At 35.7% G+C, this 22,260-nt stretch overlaps 1 long non-coding RNA gene across 1 annotated transcript in view; it reads right to left on the reverse strand.

Moving 5' to 3' along the window:
- LOC126964463 (uncharacterized) overlaps positions 1-22,260 on the reverse strand; it is a 147,891-nt gene that overhangs the window by 104,628 nt on the left and 21,003 nt on the right. Inside the window, exon 2 of the long non-coding RNA XR_007729382.1 lies at positions 15,670-15,694. This is a non-coding gene — a long non-coding RNA (uncharacterized LOC126964463). The remainder of the gene's footprint in view (positions 1-15,669; positions 15,695-22,260) is intronic.

A 22,260-nucleotide genomic window follows, 5' to 3' on the forward strand; every position in this document is an offset into this window, starting at 1 on the left:
ATCAAATCAAAATCACTATGTCTATGTAGGTCAAGAAAATTACACTTATGAATGTCAAAAGTTTTCTTTTCTTTTTATATTTATCGCCACTTCGGCGAGAGCTTTAGTGAGAAGTAGTGGCAAGAAACTTATTGCCTCTCTTTTAAATTTACAGCTTTATCTTTAATAAACATAAATAAACCATTTTGAGTTACAATATATGTAAAGTGACGCAACAAAAAAACTCAAACGTCAAACGTAAAAACAAGAGTAAATGCATAAAGGTATTTTGTGAGCTTTTTATTAGCGATTATAAAAAATATAATAACTTTAATTTTAAAAACATGAAGCAAAGTTTCTAGTAACAGGATCATCTTGCCACCACAAGTTGTACCCGTTCAGTTCACACCAGCGGCTGGGTGATCGTCCATCCTTCTATTTTTTCAAAACAACTTTCATTTTTTATGTACTTAGCTTTTGTTAGAATTACTAGACGTCAAATAAATAAAAAATGTGCCTGCATCTAGCGTAATATTGTGTAGCCTGTCTGTAGTCCCGACCTCTTGCCATTCCAACAAAATTTTTATAAAATCTATTCAATAGTTTTTGCCCGGATATAACTAGATACATACAGTACCGACAGACAGACAAAATTTCTATGAACTACTTGTTCGGCTTATAAAACTATTATTTATAAAACACACCGAGAGTATTTCCTTTTAATAAAATATTATATTCTTTTTATTGCGGCTTTTGCGGAAGTGTCAACCACAATTTATCCAATGTCAGGGTAAGGTAGGCATGGCTAATAGGTATTTGTACGGTGTAGATTTAAATTTCAGTTCCGGTAATAAGCCGAGTGATGATGAGTTATTATCGGTGCTTATACACCGTGTAAGAGAAGTCCTGTGATTCCTGTGAGCTATGTTATAAAGATCGACTTTCAAACGCCGCCGCGCATGACAGTCGCTCGCGATCGGTACCTACTACCTACCATTAAACAAAGGAACTCTGTGCTACCTACAACATAGCGAAACTCTCTAAGATAATATAATAGCTTAAAAATCTAAAAAACACGCTAAGCAGCACAAAATTCTCTTTGATATTCGAAAATTTCCTAATATTAGATAAATCGGTTAAACATAAAGGTTGATATTTTAAATTAACTACAATTCCTGCCTTTTCGACGATAGATTAAAATTATATTAATTAACAAAATGTATTTTCGTCGGTCCTCGATAAATCTTCGAAGTTTGAACGAAATGTGGCCGTTTAAAGTGGGTCAAAATCGCGCCCAAATGAGTCAGTTACAAATGAACATGGTGAACACACAGGTGAAGCTAATAAAAAGCGTGTAAAAATATAAAATAGTAGTATAGATCTAGTAAGTAGTTTATTTTTAAAATACACTATTATTAAAATATCAATCAAAGTAACAACGAACTACAAGAACTTTTATATTATGTTACTAGCTGAAACGGAACCCTTCATGGGCGAGTCCGACTCGCACTTGGCTGCTTTTTGTTTTAGCTATCGTATCTGTATATGATTATTAACTGACCAGTATTTGATATTTTTATAAAATATCTTCTGGTATACCTTTGTAGTTACATATACGTACCTGTAAACACGTACCATATATATAGGTACCATATATATATGGTACGTGTTTACTCGTATATGTACGTACCTATATGAATAGAAATAATGATTTTGTTACAAGGTGTATACAACAGAATTATTATATTTATAAACACCGACTCCAAAAATTGGAGTGATTTTAAATCCTATTTTATAATAAAAATATTTGAAATTGTTGAAGAAACTTTTTTTTATTTGCTAGGCAGACATTTTGTAATTCGCTATCAGCGCCAATCGCAATAGTTATAAACATTCTGTTAAAATTCTGCTGTCAAATTATTGCAGCATAATATGAGATAGAGTCCGCTGACATACGGAGTGTTAGTGATAGGATTGGCTACCTTTCGGGTATGGACAAAATTGTTCGAATAATTAAAACAATTCGTTAAATCGCACCACTAATAATTAGCCATTTATTATTTCACAATTAATTTCAAATTCCATAGAGTAATGAGCAAATATGTTCAATTTAATTAAAATACATATTATGATTTTAAAAAGTAAAAAAAAATACGTTTAAAAAAACCGAATTAAAATGAAAACTACTGGGCCAAACTATGTAATTTTTTATGGGACCAAATGGCATCTATTTCCCACCGAATTAAAAAGGATTACGTAAATCGGATCATAAATCTCAGAGTACTCGGTGTACATACATAAAAAAAATACCGATCGAATTGAGAACATCCTCTTTTTTGAAGTCAGTTTAAAACGCAGAGTTGCTTAAATTTTCGGTTGTTAATACTTAATAACTTGACGTTGCTTAGAGATTTCGGTTCATTGTGTGTCTTCTACCGCATTTATCACGGGAAGTGTTCTGAAGAGCTGTTTGACCTGATTCCTGCCGCGGTATTCCACCTTTCAATACCACCACGACACGCCACAAATTAGCACATCATCCCCACCATCTGGATGTGTGGCGTTCCTCCAAACTTCAATAAAAAGCGCGTACATCTTTCTAATAAGCCGGCAACGCTCCTGTGAATGTGAGAATGTGGGCGGTGATCACTTAATCACATCAAGTGACCCGTACGCTTCTTTTACTAAAATGAAAAAATTACATCACTACCGTTGCGTATAAAAGTTGCCCATAGGAAACAATTAAGGATAAATCTTAGCGATAACGTTGTAGGGACACTGCAAGACAAACACTTGGCTTAGAGAGCAAAGTAAGGGGCTAAAATTACGGGGCAAAGCAGCCCCTAAATGGAGGTAAAAAACTGCAGTGACCAATTGTATTTTTACCAAAATAAGCTAAAAGTATCAATCTGAATGAGGACATTAATGGACTTAAACAAATTTTGTAATGTTTAATATTAATTTAATAAATGAAGTCCGCAAGGGCGTGGACTCTGGATTACAAAATATTCAACTCATCAATTATCAATTGATCCCTATATCAATGGCTTATAACCCACCATACTTCGCTTCGATAGCCAATTTCAATCAAACATAGCCAATTTTTTGTACCTATATACTTATTATAAATAGTTTTGGCAGCGCAAAACCCATAATTAATTTTATAAACGATGCTTTCTAAAGGTGAAAGAATTTTTAAAATCCATTCATTACTTTTAGATTCATATACAAAAAAATATTTCCTAAATACCTCTATAATATAAGTTTCGATTAGAATAATAATAAAACAATCGAAGCTATTTATCTCTCGTCGTAGCCGCAATGCAACCTAGCCGAATTTCATCTGAAACTTACAGACAGCCAGACAGATTTTGTGATATATATTGAGCTCCCTTAGCGCGGAAATACAGCCTTGGGTCAATGAACGGTTCCGCAGACCGGGCGGGGTGAGGTGTCACTAACAGCGGGCGCTTACGATGAAGCGATTATCAGTGTTCCGGTATGTTTTATGCATATAAATTAAATTTTATTTAGCTATCTGTAATATCAAATATTTTATTCATTAATTCAGAGACATCTCAATATATATTAGTAACTGTATTAGGATCAATATTTCTTGTTAGTATTAATAGCAAAGTATATTTATTAAACCTAGGGCTTACTTTATCTAGTGTTTCTGGGAGGAGCAGTCGGCTCTGGCAGCAATCATCTTTAGGATGCTGTTAATGCTAACACGTGGATGCTGCAACGTGGAGGCCCTGTTTTGCGCATTATGGCATAGAAACCATCCGCAGATGCTTCAGCAAACATTCCAGGAAAACATTACAACATTTCAGCTCAGCATTTCAATAAATGTGTATAAATGCTTACGAAATTCTTAACAGAACATTATTTTATTTTATTCAGCCTGTTTGATAGCAGACTGTCTATCTTATAAGCATTAATTTAGGTATAGAACTAATTATAGTCAGACTACCAGAGAACTGAAATCTATGCAGGCGTCCGAGTGTACATTAATATGTAAATTTAACATTAATATAATAAGTAACCATAATTATTATAAGTACACTGAACAGAACTATTCCATTTCCGATTTAAGTATTGTTTTGGTTAATTAGTGATGGAAAGTCCTGAGGCAACCGCCCATGGACATCCGCAACAACAGGAGTCAAGAGAAGAGTTGCCCGCCCTTAAGGTGACAGTATGCTTAATCTAGAAGGTTCCTATGTCGTATCGATTCGGGAAAACTGCAGGCCTTAATTAATTCCACTCAGTGACTCTGCCATTAAAAAAGTCTCTTTCAAAATGCGCGGTTATACAATGCATGACTTCAATATGATGCAGGTGAAGTTTAAGATTTTGACGCAATATCCAGTGGTGGAATTTGGCTGATGGTATCAACCTGAACAACTCCTACTCGTGATATATGCGGTAGGAGATGCAGAGAGATACCGCATCGCTACGGAACGCTTTTTTTTTCATATTTCAAAAAGTTTAAGCGATGGCAATGTTAATAGGTCACTCTGTAAAGGCTTAATTATTATTATAAATATTGTTAAATCTGTGAAAAAAAACTGTGTATTAAGACCACACGAAAGAAGTGAAAATCTTATCAAAGCAAGGTTAATAACAAAGGCGTCATACTTGATTAATGCACATTAATTACTAGAAATAATTGTATTATAATTCGGTTAAATTGGAATTTTAAAGTCAAAAGAATGCTGAACTAGGCTTTGTAAATGACTCATTCGACAAATATTTCCTGATACTGTGGTGTATGTGTTTTTCTTAATAAATTCAATATTATGTTTAAATATACGAGTTAATTCCTCACGTTTTTTTAATGGAATGACAGGACTACCGCTATACTCTTCAACCACATAATATGAGTCCTAAAAGCGTAGTAAGCATATTTTAAATTTTGTCGTGTAATAACTTAAAACACCAAAGCTGATGCAACAGAAAACTGCAGAGTGGCAGAACGCCACAACCCAAATGATATCCAAGTTTGTGAGGTATTGTTCAAAAATACAATTTGGCGGCAGTAATCAGGCCAAACAGCAATCGGTGCACGCCTCGTGATAATTACGATAGAAGACTTTTAATGAAGCCCAATGTCTACAAGACATTTCCAGAGCACTGGATTCCGACATTTCAGCCGGTTCTCTAGAGTCTAGACTAACCTATGCAAGGCAAAAAAGGGTTAAGCCGCTGGTCTTTACGCTGGTCTATGCGAGTTTGGTAATGATTCGGCTGAGAATGGCCCGTTTGTAAAGTCATTTTCAGATTTTCATATTAGAGTCATGCTGACTCTTCCACATCGCAAATAATAGCGATAAGAGCTGGGACTTTCCTATTCATTTTAGACATAGGACGAAAAGTCGGATCGATTCGACGAGCCTCGCTCGCAACGCCAATGTGTTTCAAATTTTAAAATCCTTATTATATGCTTATTTTCGACGCTTTAAAAGTTCTCCTTCATTTTTGTGATTAATCATGTGTTCTACCAGAGAGTAGAATAGAATATGGGCCGCAGTCAGCCGCAGTGATCACAAGCCATGAAATAACCAGTATATTATATATGATCGTTTGTCGCGCTCATTCAAAAAAAGTTTATTTGTAACACAATATACTTTACATAATTACAAAAGACACAGAAATTTTAGTTTAAAGATAAATATATTATACGTATAAACATAACATATTAATCACAAAATTTTACATTACAATTATGATTTCCCTTCCCGAAAGGTCTCAAACCGACTAAATAAGTTTTTCAACTTTCAACTCATCTTAATATATAAAGGCCTTTAAAAGATTACAACTAATTCTACTACTGAAAATTAATAAATGTAAAAATAAATATTTTCTAACTAATATCTTAGCCTCGATCAATAAGGCCACACCCCACTTCGAGACGGCCAGACATAGGAAGCCTTTTATACATCCCTTTCCTTCTAATACCGCCGTCTCACTTTAGTAGACGAAGTCGCGAAATCGGACAGAATTTAATTGGCAGGTCAATGAACCTGCCTTCTACTGTGTTTATCTTCGAATACGGGTTTACCTTTCTAAGTCTTTGGTTATGTATATACTGCGTGTATGTCTGGCAGGATTATTGAGTGATGAGTTCTGAGATTCGATTCCTGATAAAGAATTTTACGAAAAGATGGGATTATTACAGATACAGTTAAAAAGCTGGAGCTTCTTTTGAAGAGCACAAATGTTGATTGTTTTTTTCAACAGGAAAATAGAAAAATATTTTCTGTCATCTGCTTGTTACAATAGTAAATTTTTTGGGTTCCGTAACCAAATGGCAAAAAACGGAACCCTTACAGATTCGTCATGTCTGTCTGTCTAATAACTAAAACTCAAAAATTTTTTTCATCAAACCCATACTTGTGTATCTATAGATAGGTCTTCAAAAATGATATTAAGGTTTTTAATATCATTTTTTTCTAAGCTTTGTGCGAGAGACCCCCTAAAATGATAAAACTAAAAAAATATATGAAGTAGGTACATTACCATCTCAACTTCCACCGAAAATTGGTTTGAACGAGATCTACTTAGTAAGTAGTTTTTTTTTATGATGAGAGCTCATTTACAATGTATGATTTTTTACCTTTTCCATTTAAATAATTTAATATCATTTTCCTCTCTATATAACTTTTATATTAGATATGTTACTTGCTACTACGGAACCCTTCATGGGCGACTTCAACTCGCACTTGGCCGCTTTTTTCAAAATTTATTTTTTGACAGTCATTGATGTCGAATAAAAAAAAATCTACGTTTATTTTGGGTTGAAAATTGGTCACGCATTATCGAGCTGCCAAGTAGTTTATGCACTACTACAATATAACTATATTATTCTAAAATAATTGCAATGTTCAAGCAATAGCTTAGATTACGTGTAGATAGACTCAAAAGCTATGTATGTCGTAAAAATTGCGGTGAACTATTAGCCTCTATTTTAAGCAGCGCACGCACACTAAAACAAAGTAAGACACATACCGCGAGTGTAAAGCGTCATACACACTTATGAATATCAAAAGATTACTTTTATTTAACATTTGCCACCACTTCGGAAAATGTTGAGCTTTAGGTAATGAGAAGAAGTGACGAGAAGCTCATTACCGCTCTTTTAAATCAGCATTTACAGCTTCATCATTTTATAAATTACTAACTGACCCAGCTAACGTTGTATTGCCGATATTAAAATCGCGATACAAAAGTAACTGTTGATCGTAGCTGGGTGAAAATTTGAAGTTGTATGTAATGCTGACTCATAATCAAACAAATTTAAAAAAAAATGTCAAAAAATTTTAAAACAAAAATTTCGTGTGGACCACCCTTAACATTTAGGGGGATGCAAAATAGATGTTGTCCGAAATTTTAATGAGAATCGGTCAAGCCTTTTCGGAGGAGTTCAAAGTTTAACACCATGACACGAGAATTTTATATATTACATTTGAATTAGAATCTATCTGACGTAATGTAACGAAAATACTTAAACGTTAAATATTCAATGTCTTACACGGGTAAGTTAAAAAATAAATGGAAATTACTAAGATAATTTATATATCTAGATAAATTCAAGTCTTAAACAAATATAGACAGACAGAATATACGTTAGTAAATAAAATATAAAAGTTAGTTTTCGTTAAAATCCTAAGGAGCTCGGGTTTATTCCACAGGTCGATATCTGCGTCTAGACGAAAGGCGTTTACGTACCGACAATACTGTCTGAGAGTACAAAGTGTTTTATAGAGACTAATGTTTTTTTTTAATTTGTAGTTACCTTATCTTAAATGTATATTATTTTTAACATTATTAAAAGTTGAAGTGAAGCTTCATTATAGACGTATGATAATGATGATAATCATAATATAAAGCTCATAAATATTGTTCACCAGAATATACAAGGTATCTCAAGTAAGGAATTAGAAATTGAACTGTTTTTGAGCTGCTGTAATATAGATATATTATGTATTACAGAACATTATAACACTAGAAATAAGGGATTGCTTGTAACTAATTCTAGTAGGCTTCATAAGATACATAATAGCTTTAAGGGTAAATGTATACACTTATATAATAAATTGCCAGCCGCTGTTCAGGCATTATCTATAAATAAATTTAAATGTTTTATAAAAAATGGCTCCGTCGTAAATCCTATTACTTCACTGTTAAATATCTAAATGATCGGACTGCCTGGGACTAGATTGCGATTAGAGATTTCCACGTATATAGTCACTCATCACGATATCTCTGGAACCATGAGAGGTAAAGACTTGAAATTTGGTAGGAATATTCTTTTCACCGAGTAGAGGTCAGCTAAGAACGGATTTTCCAAAATTCCATCCGCAAGAGTTTTTTTTTATTATGAACAGAACAACGTCTGTCGAGACAGCTAGTATACAATAATTTATATTTATACAGTTTGTTTTTTATTACTTTTTATGAAATGTTCAATACAAAAAAATACGGGGTTCGAATCCCGGTAGGTGCAAGCATTTATAGGATGTTTGTTTCCGAGTCATGGATGTTTAAATGTATTTAGGTATCTATGTTTATATGAATATATGTATGTTTAAGTAAGTATATTGTATTAAATATATCATTGTCTTGTAACCCATAACACAGACTATATATTATGCTTAACTTGGGGCAAGATAATTTGTGTAAAAAGAGTGTCAATATTATTATTATGATAAAAACGCTTTTTAACTTAGAATGAAATATTGAATGCAGCACCTTACAAACAAATTGGTTATGTATATTACAGCAAGTGTAAAATACTTAATAAATCATTAATTAAAGAGTGGCCGTTGAGTTTATTGTAAGTTCTTCTCTAAATCTTTTCGAGCATGTTATGCTAGATTCAGTAATTTAAATGAAATATTTGTAATGACGACTTAAAAGAGCTCATTTTAAGCCCATCTGTATTAAGTTTCTTGACTTTGACTTAAAACTTCTTGTCTTCCTTCAGGACTTTTTACTTTTATTTGTTTCACATCCATTCCCTTTTTATCTAAAATAATTGTTGATAGGGTTGATAGGACTTATAACAAGAAGATCTAGCATTAGCTGAAGTTATACCTTTTGTACTCTGGACCCAATCAACAGCTGACAAAATATTGTGGAAGAAAAAGCGGGAGGCCTTCACCCAGCAGTGGGATGAAATATAACTAGAAACAAAATAAGACTAACAGTTTTAGGTAACTAAAAGTAGTTTAAGGCTTAAGTAAATAAATTAATAATAATGTAATATTGACACACTCTTACACAAATTATCTTGCCCCAAACTAGGCATAGCCTGGGTATGGGTACAAGACAACGATATATTTAATACAATATACTTACTTGAATACACATAAATAAATATGAACATCCATGACTCGGAAACAAACATTCATATTCATCATATAAATGATTGCACCTACCGGGATTCGAACCCGGGACCTCTACCTCAGTAGGCAGGGTCACTAACGACTGGGCTATAGGGATCGTCAAATCATTCAGAAATACGTTTTCGCTTCATTTTTAACTCATAGCCTTGGTTAGGTACACATTTCCTATAGTTTTAGACTTACCTACATATTTTTTTTTCTCTTGACAGAATAGCGTCTGCCGGGTAAGCAAAAAAAAGAGCTTTTTACACAAAAAAAACGACTTGAAATAGCTTTAGCTCAGTAGGCAGGGTCACTAACCACTAATCACTAACTAAATTGCTAATATAAATGAAAAGGCAATCCTAATTAAGTTCCTCTGTGTTTAATAAAGAGGTGGCATATTGTATAACTTTTCTGTTTCTTTTATGCTCCAAATAACTAATTTTACTTTAACTCCCATACGGTCCAATGCACTCTCTACTGAGCCCCGGCAAGATAGCCGTCAAAAAACTCCAGATGGTGGGGATGATATCCTAATTTGTGGAATGTCGTGCGAAGGTGGAATTAGACGGCAGGAGTCAGGTGAAACTGCTCTTCGGAACACTCCCCGAGATAAATGCGTTAGAAGACACACATTGAAGCGACGTGGACGTCTCTACGGAACGCCAAGTGATCCAGCCGTTCACAAAGCACTGGGTACCCGAGCACATCAGTTCGTAAAGGTGCTACAACATAGGGAGAAGAACGGATAAAAAACTCCGAGTCTATCTTTTATATTATATAAAAAGTTAGCCTTCTATATTATACAATTGTAGGTGGCCTGCGCAAAACCAGACAAGAACCATGCATCATTATCCTTTATATAAACTACTATACTATAGTAAGGCTTTTTGTCAAAGAAGCTTTAATATATTTCTTCAATTTGTACTCAGTGAGTCCTAGTATGCCTGACAACAGTCAGTAGAATCCCAGCTTAATTATAAAAGGATGAATTCCTAGCTTTATTGCAAATAAAAATTTAATTGCTCGTTGAATTCTTGTATCTGTGCCAAAAATCGAATTATCGAGCGAAATACGCACTGCGTGTTCCGGAGACAGCTCAGAGATAACTTTTATTAGTTTTTAAGTGTTTTAAATCACTCGACGTTGTTGTTTAGATATTGTGATATTTAGGGTTCCTTACCCACACTTCGGTTATCAATGGATTCCTTATTTTTAAGACCCCATTATGTCTATTAGCAGCATAGACTACATGCTAGCGTATATATGAACAAAGTATGTTTTCCTACAAGTCAATCAAAATTCATTACAGTTACAGTACCTGTTCTTCTTCTTCTTCTTGTGCCTCTCCACTACTGGAGGTTGGCCATCAGCTCAGCGAATATTTCGGGGTCTTGCGTCAAATGAAATAGTATTTCTACGCTGGCGATCTTCGTCCATTCCCGGATGTTATGCAACCAGGTCTCTTTTCTTCTTCCAGCGCGTCGTTAGCCCTCTATTTTGCCCATCATTATAAGTTGGTATCTCTAGTGTTTCAAGACGTGGCCCAAATATTGAACCTTTCTCTTCTTGTAGTAACTCCCGGCATCTGGTGACGCGCTGAAGTACTACGTTCGAGACTTTCTGCGTCCACCTTTTCTATCCTGCTGTATCTCCGTTAGTGATGTGCTTTTTTCTCGCATGGCTTGTAAATGCGCTAGTATGTTGTCTATGGTCGTAAGTCTTACGGCCGTTCCCAATATCCAGTCTATCGCTTACTCGAGGTAAAAATCGTAACTATCGTTGACTTTTTTGTCCCAATATACTTATCGACGGTATCCTCACCTTATCCGGCCACCTTACCAGCGATAGATAGTTTTTGTATGGAAATTGCAATTCACGGTTCCCAATACAAGGCGATAAGAATGACATCGGTTATATTGGGACAGCTTCAGATTATTGACAGCTAAATACTGACAGTATAAAGTAGTAATTTGTCTCTATCTGTAGATAGTATATTGGGAACGGCCGTTAGAGTGATGGGCCCAGTGTGACGCTATCGTAGTTATATTGGAGTTGTTTGAACCGTAGTGGCAGAGCACGCTGGTCAACCGTGGCCACACCACTCCAATTTATCAACAATTGATGTAACTGGATCACCCACATATCACAATCATTGATACCTCTTATCAAATGGCGTAGATACAGTACAAGGGCGTTTGGATTTACATAATATAGCTAATTTTATCTGTTGCAGGAGCTAGGGTTCAACGAACGGATAGATAGGTTATATATATATATGTTTTTCCTTCTCTACTTCAAGCGAAAATATTTGTTAAATAATTCAAAATGGGCATTAAATAATAAGATAAAACATGTAGGTTTTTGAAGTACTACTTTTGGCGTGTTAGGAAATAAATATCAGAGTGATTTTTACGATGCGCGCGCACACCGTCACGCATATTCGACACCCTGACGTTAGCTGGTGAACTAGACCATTTGTATCATACTTCAGCTACCAAGCCACTTGTAACTCATATCTCAACCACAACCAATGGATGGGAATGAAATAAATTTCAATATTTATAGATTGTAAAATAAAAAAATCACTTCTTTCTAATTGTTAAAATAATTTATTGATATTTAAATAATCGTTATTTAATTCAATTATGCGGTGTAATAATATTTTCATTGGTCGTATTTAATACCTTCTTTAGTATTCAGTATTTTCTATTCTTTCGACAAACATGAAATAATACGAGGAATAATTATTTTTTTAAGGATTTTCGTTATGTCCCGCCAAAGAATTATAACTAACTGCGTGCGTATTTAAGTACACACATACTTTTTCTATGGATTAAGAGTAGTTATAAGAATAGTTATTCCCAGCAAGCCTAATGTCAATTATTGTTAAAAAAGTAAACTTATTCACGGGTAGTAATGACTTACGGAATGCAGACGTGGTCGTTAACTATGGCCCTTATAAGAAATCTCATGGTCGCTCAGAGGGCAATTGGAGAGGGTCATGCTCTGAGTTTCCCTGCGAGATCGAATTGGAAATAAGGAGATCCGTAGAAATAAAGCCTAAACCTACATAGCCCAGATAATTGCGAAACTGAAGTGGCAGTGGGCAGGGGACATAGCTCGAAAGACAGATAGCCGTTGGGTCAGTAAAGTCCCCACAAGATGGACCGATGGCACAGTACATATGTCTACTGTGCCGATTTTCAAGATTGCCGGAATAGGTTGGACGGTTCCAACAGTGGGAGGCTCCTTTGCATAGGATGCCGGCTATATAATGGGTACCACAATGGCACCTTTTTCTGCCGTGCAACAGTAATATGTAAACATTACTCTGTTTCGGTCTTAGGGGCGCCGTAGCTAGTGAAATTACTGGGCAAATGAGACTTAACATCTTATGTCTCAAGGTGAAGAGCCCAATTGTAGTGCCGCTCAGAACTTTTGGGTTTTTCAAGAATCCTGAGCAGCACTGCATTGTAATGGGCAGGGCGTATCAATTACCATCAGCTGAACGTCCGTCGTCTCGTCCCTTAAAATAAATAATAAAGAGGGTTATGCTTAGAGTTTCCCTGCGAGATCGAATCAGAAATGAGGAGGTCCATAGAAGTAAAGTCACCAACATAGCCCACATGATTGCGAAACTGAAGTGGCAGTGGGCAGGAAACAAAGCCCGTAGGACAGATAGCTGTTGGAGCAGTAAAGTACTCTAACGTCGATCACGTTCTGGTAGGTAGGCCCCTCACAAGGTGACCGATTATCTGGATAGGATTGTTGGAATAGGTTGGACGAGGACAGCGCAGGGCTGGTCTTCGTGGAGATCTTTATGGGAGGTCTTTGTATTCCGTCTGAAGTGATGATGGTGATGATTCACGGGAGATTGTCCACAAGTCAACGAACTCCGAACCCATTTTGAAGACTCTGAGTTCAAACTCTTGAAACACAGTACCAGTTAGTCAACTTTAGACACAAACTTTGAACTCTTTCGCAGGGAAGAGCATCAAAATAATTTACATATGAATTCTTAAAATCGAAAAAGTGGTACGTGGCAGGTGGGAATCGAACCACTGCCACCCAGATGAAATACCTTTGCTCCACCAACCATCAAGGCCTGTTGGGAAGTGATCACCTATGCCCACACTCTCTTGCAGCTATACTAGGGGGTAATAGGAACGCGTTTCAATGCCGAAGCCTTACTGTTATGGAAAACACCGCTCAAGGAAGTACAGTTCACATTTTCTGTTATTAATAAACGCGAAGTAAAGTTACTCCAAGTTTAAAACTTTTTGCCTTTATTTTACCTTTGTCACAACAGAATTACATGACAGGGAGAACGCGTGTTATGTTACGCTGGGCGGCACTGCATTGTAATGGGCATGGCATATCAATAACCATCAGTTGAACGTCCTGCTCGTCTTGTCCTTTATTTTCATTCAAAAATCGATTATTAATAAGACAGTTTGTGTATGTGGAAGATCATATTCAAATTCATATATTTAAGATCACTTATAGAACGTCAAGAACTACCACCCATATGAAAATGTATGCCTCAGATCTAAGAAGAACGGATGCAAGAAACTCAGTGGCTTTTTTTTAATCTTTACAATGTAATCTTACAATAAAATTAATTATTTAATAGCCTGAGGGCGGTCACTCCATTCCCAATCTGTGGTATCATAAAGAAAGTCATTTATGTTATCTATTGTACCTCTAACTAGGTACTCTTTTAAATTTCGTAACAAAATTGTTTTGCACACTTTTTGGGTTCATGTTGTAAAATCATATGCATCACTTCCCACAAAAGCAAATCACAGCCCACAAAAGACTTACTTACTCGGCTAAACCTAACAGAAGGCATTACAAGTTATATCCATTTAATAATGTAGGTACCTATCGAGTATTATACCAACAAATAATTTAAATTTATCCAAATTATATGACAAAGAACTGTCATAATTACTCATTTTGCTATCTCCAATATCTACCACTACAATAAAATAAAATAAAAAGGGGCAAAAAGTCATTGCAAATCTTTTATATCTCTCATGAATTAACTTACGTACAATCCGTTACTATAAAGACGTAATCAGATGAGATTATATTAATAACATAATATGTATGAAATGTTTGGTTCAAAATGAGTATTTTTCTGCGTGAACGCTATAAGCAGCAATAATACCTACTATATCTACGTCTAGCATAACAATATGTAACAATCATGTGTAATAAACATGAAAATTAGAATTAAATGGCATACATTTAGTAGAACAGACAAACAAACAATAATTCTATACTTTTCGGAATTGGTAATATTCATGGAACCCACAGCCATTATAAATTTAATAAGTATTCAATATACCTACACTTTTATTTGTATAAATATTGAATATCGATAACATTAACCTTTTAAAAATCACATCGACTCCCGTTAATCTTTTAATAGTTTTAAAATAAATATTAACTCAAATTAAGTGAGTGTAAAGCCAAGTTTGCAAAGCGTTTTTTATTTTGTAGATCATTATATCATTATTATTAGATGATTAAAACTAATCGACTCTGCATCACCTAATTTACAAACAATCCTTACATCAAATATTAGAACGCAGACATCAAACAAAATTGAATACAGAATAAGTATTTAACTTTCCAGCTAGCCCTCTGACCGTGACAACAAAACATCAAGTTTCCCTCCAAATTGTCTGTCAAAAATAAATCAAAATTGGAATGCGATACGCGCGCGCCCATTGGCCGTTTCTTTTTCTTCTACGCGTGGGGGACTGCGGCCAAGGTATATCTATACAACCAATGTATAGTCTAGGATAGATTATGTAAAACTGGTCGTGTAAAGGGCCCTTTTTTATGACCATAGACCAATAGCGTTTGTCTATTTTGTTCACAGTTTTGTACTAGCGTAAAGACTTGTTTCGCTTGGCAACACAAGTATATTTAAGATAACGATTATCTTGTTGAGAATTATTGTATTCATTTAAGTAAATTGTTTTACTACATCAAACGGTTGTTGTTATTTAAAATGGCGTGATCCTGATGTCGCCACATCATATGAATTTCAAATTCTTTTGTTTCTTAAATTTGTCAGTAGGTGACTTATCTGATTTTCAAAATAATATAATTATTTGAGTTTTCAAGCCATTAGATTGTCTTACGAAAGCTCCCTTGAACAATATTTATAACTTTAACAGCTGTAGGACTTTCCACCATGAACAAATAATACTTATTAGTAGGTTACTTACTTACCTTCTAAATTAATCTGGTAAATTAAAATGTGTTATAAACTTACCAAGCAGGAACAACCGGAGGTACACCTGTAAGAAACACAATTATTTAATTAGCCGCTTGTAATGTTGAATTAGTGAATACATAATAACTCATTTTTGAAGTGAAAACTTCTTTTAGCGCGGTACACATATTTTTAGATGATATAAAATCTCTGCGCGACACCGTTACGAGACGCATCTATAGTGTGTGCATATATGCATGTACATATAGCAGACTGCGAACGCGTCTAAATAAATAAAATGTAGATATATTATTATTATATATTATTCGATTCAAAAAAAAAATATTTCCTATTTTAGTTGCCATGGACCTATACTTTCTATTTTAGATTCTAATAATTTTAATGATAATGATGACGATACAAGAGTTGTCGATATTGTTAACGATGATTCATAAAAGAAAAGTAAATGTATTTTAAAGTTTCTAATAATTAAAAAAAAAACAATTCATAAATAAAATGCAATTCATAGCCCAATAACCCTAGTAGGTACCCATCTAAAAAATGTCTAACGCGCCAAAATAAGTTTTCACTTCTGTTGGCTCTCCCGGAGTGCAACACGTATTTTTTTAATAGCTTTGTTTTTATTTATTTTTTATATAGAAGAAGCAGCAAACAGGCAAGATGTTCACGTGATGGGGAGTGGTAAGATAACCATGGGTCTTGCCAGCCTTTACCAAGGTACTTTTTTGTCATGGTACTTAATCTTAAAAGTCCCTAAGTCGTATCGATTTGGGGAAACATAATTTAATGCAGTATTCATTTTAATGAATTACTATTACTGTTTACAGTCCTAAGCGTAAAAGATGAAGAGCGGTAAAAAAGTTGAAGGACGAGCCATTCAGTCCTGACGGTAACGATCTGGACCTGATGGTAAGAGAAGGAATGGACTGGAAATGTATTGAGGATAATGCCAAGAAAGGTTAAACAATCTTTTTTTAATAATATGTTTATTCATAAGTAAATGATAAAGACACTCAATGTCTTGTTTCAGTTTGTCATTGTTTATTTACGAGGAAGATTTTGATGATTTCTTTGTGTGTTCCAGTGAATTTCAAAATGGTTTAGATTTTCAATTCAGTCCATATATAATTCTCATGCCCACATGGGCAAGAGAATTATATATACACATGTATATGTACACAGACCGATGTTTCAAATTTAATACGTGTGTCCCTGTGTCCGTGTCCCACCTGTCGGGTCCGCTAGTAATAATCAATATATAATTATCAATATAGTAATAATAGTAATAATCCGCATAAAAACATAACTTTGAAGGTACCACTCTCAAATAATTACTTTAAAATATAAGTTTTTTTATTATTATTTATTATATTAGGTACTAGATGACCCGACAGACGCTGTTCTGTTAATTGAAAAAAATGATTCGGGAAGAATGTAGACGTAGCCTAAAGCCATTGGAAATGTGTACTTTTCTGTAGGCCTATATAAGATACACAATTCCACCTTACTTTATTTTGTTATATCTCAAAGAGTTTAGACAGCGTTTACATTGAAAGCTCCCAGACGTCTTATTTATTTCCGACACCTCCAAAAAATATTGTTAGTATAATATTCTAACAATATTTTATTAACAATATTGTATATTATACAAATGTGAATACAACAACAAATCACATGGTTAAACCTTCCTCGAGAACCATTGGTGAAAACAGCATCAAAACCGGTGCAGTAGTTTTAGAGTGTATCGCGATCAGACACACAGACAGTTTCGGTGGAGAACTTTGTTTTATATTTTGTAGTTACGAAGGTAACCCTGTAAGGTCGTCTGTTTGTTTGGCGGTTTGGAGCAGTGTCTACTAGGGGAAAGTGGGGGAATTGGGAACACTTAACTTCCAACGTTTAAAAAATAATTGAAAAAGTCAATGAGATAATCAACTTTTAATGCAACTTAAACTTTGCTTGTTTATCTACTTATGAGAAACAAAAAAAAAATTAAAAACGGGTCAACGGGTTATTTAAAATTTGAATGAAAATAAAAAATTTTGTCATTCCTTTTTACCCGATACCTTATGGGGTAATTGAGAACATCCCGCGGGGTAAATGGGAACGGTATGGGGTAATTAGGAACGCACATTAAAATCTTTAAAAATACACAACGGTTGTTTTGGTTGACACGTATAACCTTCACTAATATCGCCAGCAGTGCATTTTTCATGTGCCCAGAGTTTACAGATGGCGCATAGGATCCAATCCTCTGTCGGTGGGGATTCATACTTTTCATTGCACACTATACAATAAAAATCTTTGGTTTCATTTTCTTGTAAAGCTACCTTCAAATATCTTTCTGCATTACCCTTGACTTGTGGCTGAATTTGTATTGTTTTATGATTTTTTTGTTCTTTATTCCAAATTTTGAAGATTTAGACTTTCTTTCACATTGTCTTCTTTTTTTTCCTCTCGAGTTGGTTTTTAATTGGTATGCTGATTAAAACCTAAGAATGTCTCTTACTACGTCACATAGAAGTTGTTGAAACATTTACACAAGCAGCACGAGGGGCAAGTAATTAAGAACGCTAGGGGTAAATAGGATCGTTCCCAATTACCCACCTTACGCCATTCCCAATTGCCCGAAGTAGGATACATGAATGTAAATGAACGCCATCTTGAATTGTATTTTTGGTGAAGTTCAAATCGCGTAAGGTTTGAAAACAGAAATTACGTGCATGGTAGTAACAGTATATGGTGCTTTTGTTTTAAAAATGAAAGAGTTAGATCTAATATAACACACGTAAAAAAGTATAACAGAAACCCTTAAAATATTGTTCGACTCACAGTGACAGCGCGCGTGCTGTCATTCAGTCTCACTATTGCGTACGCACTGAAGCTGCATACGTCCGTTAAACGAATCCAGGATGATCTTGTACCTAGGGAACGATTGCTTATCTAACTGTTCCCAATTACCCGCCGTTCTCAATTCCCCCACTCTCCCTTACTATTGCGGCTGGAGCAAATAATAAATTCCAAGATTTTCAAAAAGGCGGCCGTGCAATAATAATTATTTCAAAAAAAATCTTTACATATTGTTTTTTATTTTTTAAAGTGATATCCCTCACTTCTGGGATTAATTAACGAATCATGCGTCACTCGAACGGTTGGCTCAGTTGGTAAGAGGGCACGGTCGGAACCCAAGAGATTGCGAGTGCGAGTCCCGCATCTTTCATAAATTTTGGTTAGAAATTTATTTTGTAAAATTCTATATCTTGTACGATGGTAAGGATCCCTTTCAACGGTTTTAAAAACAACAATACTTACTCTTCGCCCGTCACATCGTGAGTCATACCCGTCTGCCACGAAACTCACAAGTATGTAGAGGCCACCTAGTTCTTATCAATGACACTGATAACAATTTAGGGCGCCGTTGTGTCTCTTAGAAACGATAAAATTCTAATTCGCTTATCGTTTCTGTTATATATCCCGCTAGGTGCTCCTGATTACGAGTGCCTCTCGTTATAACATTAGGAATCCGTCTCCTATAGTGAGACAACTACCTGCGCGACCGTCACACGGTGTGACAGACGGTGGCGGGGCAGGGGTACTAGGAAGTCAGCAAATAGCGGGTTACGACAGTCTCACGCGTTTCCCTTCCACGCAACACCACCCGCTACCCGCTGACATCTTAGTACCTCACCCCGCCACCGCCTGTCACCCTGTGGGCAGTTACGCACGAAGTTGCCGGACTATAAGGAAAGTGTGAGCTCTCTTCAGTCTGATTTATTAACCTTATATAAAGATCATGTGTCTCAGCAATATGAGATTTCCCAAAAAGACATAGCTGAACACATCACAGCTATGGATGAATTGAGTTGAATTTGAATATAATAATTATAGACATCAATTAGACTCTACTGCCACTCCGTCTGGGTGTCCGTCATCGGCCTGTATTTCATAAGCTGTAATAGTTATGCAACTGCATTTTTGACAGAGTTGTATTTCTATTGCTGCAATAGACTTACAATATATACTTGTGTATAAACAAACGTGGCGTGCGAGAGAGGATAATATATCAATACGGTTATACAGCAAACACGAAAAGGAAAGTGGGCAAGTCGGTTGCGGGAGACCTCGTAGAATATTCGTCGGCCAAATTGGGGACGTTTTGAGAAAAGGAGAGGTGAGAAGCACCCGCAACCGGCGAGCATGTATGAAAAGAGTAATGAATGTAGAGGAAGCGCGTGAGGTTTGTAATGATAGAAGCAAATGGCATTCTATTGTCTCTGCCTACCCCGACGGGAACAAGGCGTGAGTGTGTGTATGTGTATGTGTACGAAAAGGAAAGCGAATCTATTGTTACTGTAACTGATTTGATTGGCAAGTAGAAAACAGTCACGCTTAGGATTAGCTCCTTAAAATTATTTTTATGACAGTAAGGGGACAAAACGCGCAGGACTTTCAGCTGATGTTAAATTGTAATGCCCTGCCTATTACAATGCACTGCCGCTCAGGATTCTTGAAAAACCCAGAAATTCTGACGGGCACTACAACTGCGGTCTTCACCTTAAGACATAAGATGTTATGTCTCATTTGCCCAGTAATTTCACTAGCTACGGCGCGGAAATACAGTGATTCTCACATATTACTGCTTCACGGCCGAAATAGGATTGGTATTATTAACCAACTTCAAAAAGGAGGAGTTTCTTAATTTGATCGGTAATTTTATTTATGTATGTAAACCGATTACGCTGATCCGATTTACATGATTCATCTTTAATTAGATGCGGAATGTTTGCCAATTGGTCTCATAAAAAATTGACATAGTCTGGCCTAGTACTTTTCATTTTATGAAAATTTTTGTTTACGTGGATGACTTAGGTAATTATAGTTTGTGTGCGGCTTTATTAAGAATTTTCATTTAGGTTGATTATATATTATTACTAACCCGTGGATCAAACATTCTTCATGGTATTTTATTATCTCACAAGTACGTGAAATAGAGTTTCGAACAGCATTTTTTCGAAGTCCATTCCATTTTAGCGTTCCCGTTTCTTAGGATCTATATTGTTTGCGGCACGCAGCACTTTTTGTAGGCCTACCCATAGTTATTATATATATAGTTATAATAATAGAGGCTAACAATTCGCCGCTATTTTTCTGACACTGTCACAGTCTATTTAGACGTATAAATTATCTAACATATATATACAGTATTGTTCTTTTAATAATGTAACTATTAGCCCATCTGGACGTATCCTTCTGTGTCACGTTTTAAGCACCCCAGTATCGGCTCGAATCATTTGACAGGGTGACAAAATTGCTCGAATCGTCGGAGAGTACCCCAATGATTATAAAAACTTAATCTTATCATAAAATAAATATCGGCATATTTTTTCTAGTCTCGAACCGATTACGTACACGTGGAAGATATTTTTGCAATATTGTATAGCAGTATGGAACTAAACCGCTGTTACTAAATTTCCAGAAGATAATCTCCTATGCACAGGATGTCGGCTGGATTATTGGTACCACAACGGCCTATTCTGCCGTAATGTGTGAGCATTACTGTGTTTCGGTCTGAAGGATGCCGCAGCTAGTTAAATTACTGGGCAAACGAGACTTAACACCTTGTGTCTTAAGGAGACGAGCGCAATTGTAGAGCTGCTCAGAATAATGCCACTGCATTATAATGGGCAGGGCGTCTCAATCACCATCATCTGAACATCGTGCTCGTGTCGTCCCTTATTGTCATATAAAAAAGCACCCAGGATACAGATGGATTCCTCGCGTTTTTAAGTTCCTTTTGTAAGTTCTAGCTTTGAAAAAAACTGCAGTGTTTTTAAGTCTAGCTGGTTTGACGATTGGAATTTTCGGTTTTTTTTATGGAAGAGGAGGACAAAAGAGCTCACGGGTACCAAAAGTTACGTGATCACCAAAGAAATCACAGAAGCGTTGCCAATCTTTTAGAAATGTGTACGTGCCTTTTTGAAGATGTCTATGTCGTATCATCCTGGAAACATCGCACAATGACGCTCATTCCAGAGCTTGTTTTTACGAACGAAAAGTTTTTAAAACCAGATATTATACCCTAATTTATGGCTAGGCGTGGTGGAATTTGGTGACAGGAATCAGGTCAAAGAGCTCTGTTATAAATACGGAGAACACACAATAAACCGACATGTTTACGGAACGCCAATGATTCCTGCCGCCGAATTCCACCTTCGCACGATACGCCACAAACTATGATATCATCCTCTGATCTGAATGTGGGCTTTCATCCACAGTACGGTTTTCAAGGAACTTTCTTCCACGTACTATAAAGCTGTGGAATGAGCTTCCTTATGCGGTGTTTCCGGGACGACACGACATGGGAACCTTCAAAAAAAGCGCGTACACCTTCCTTAAAAGCCGGCAATGGTCCTGTGATTCCTATGCTGTTGGGCGGCGGTGACCACTTAACACCAGGTGGCTAATTTGTCCTCCTTTTCGTTAAAAAATAACGGGTTGCAATCCGGGAGTGCCGGTAGAAGTGAAAGTTTTCACATCATTAACGTTGTGCATTTTTAAATATATTGGAATGGTTAGGGAATAATTTCGCACAAATTGCTATATGCATCAGTATATGCGTTATTTGCATAC

Source organism: Leptidea sinapis, chromosome 5 (genome assembly GCF_905404315.1).
Source record: "Leptidea sinapis chromosome 5, ilLepSina1.1, whole genome shotgun sequence".
Classification (NCBI taxonomy): Eukaryota; Metazoa; Arthropoda; class Insecta; order Lepidoptera; family Pieridae; genus Leptidea; species Leptidea sinapis.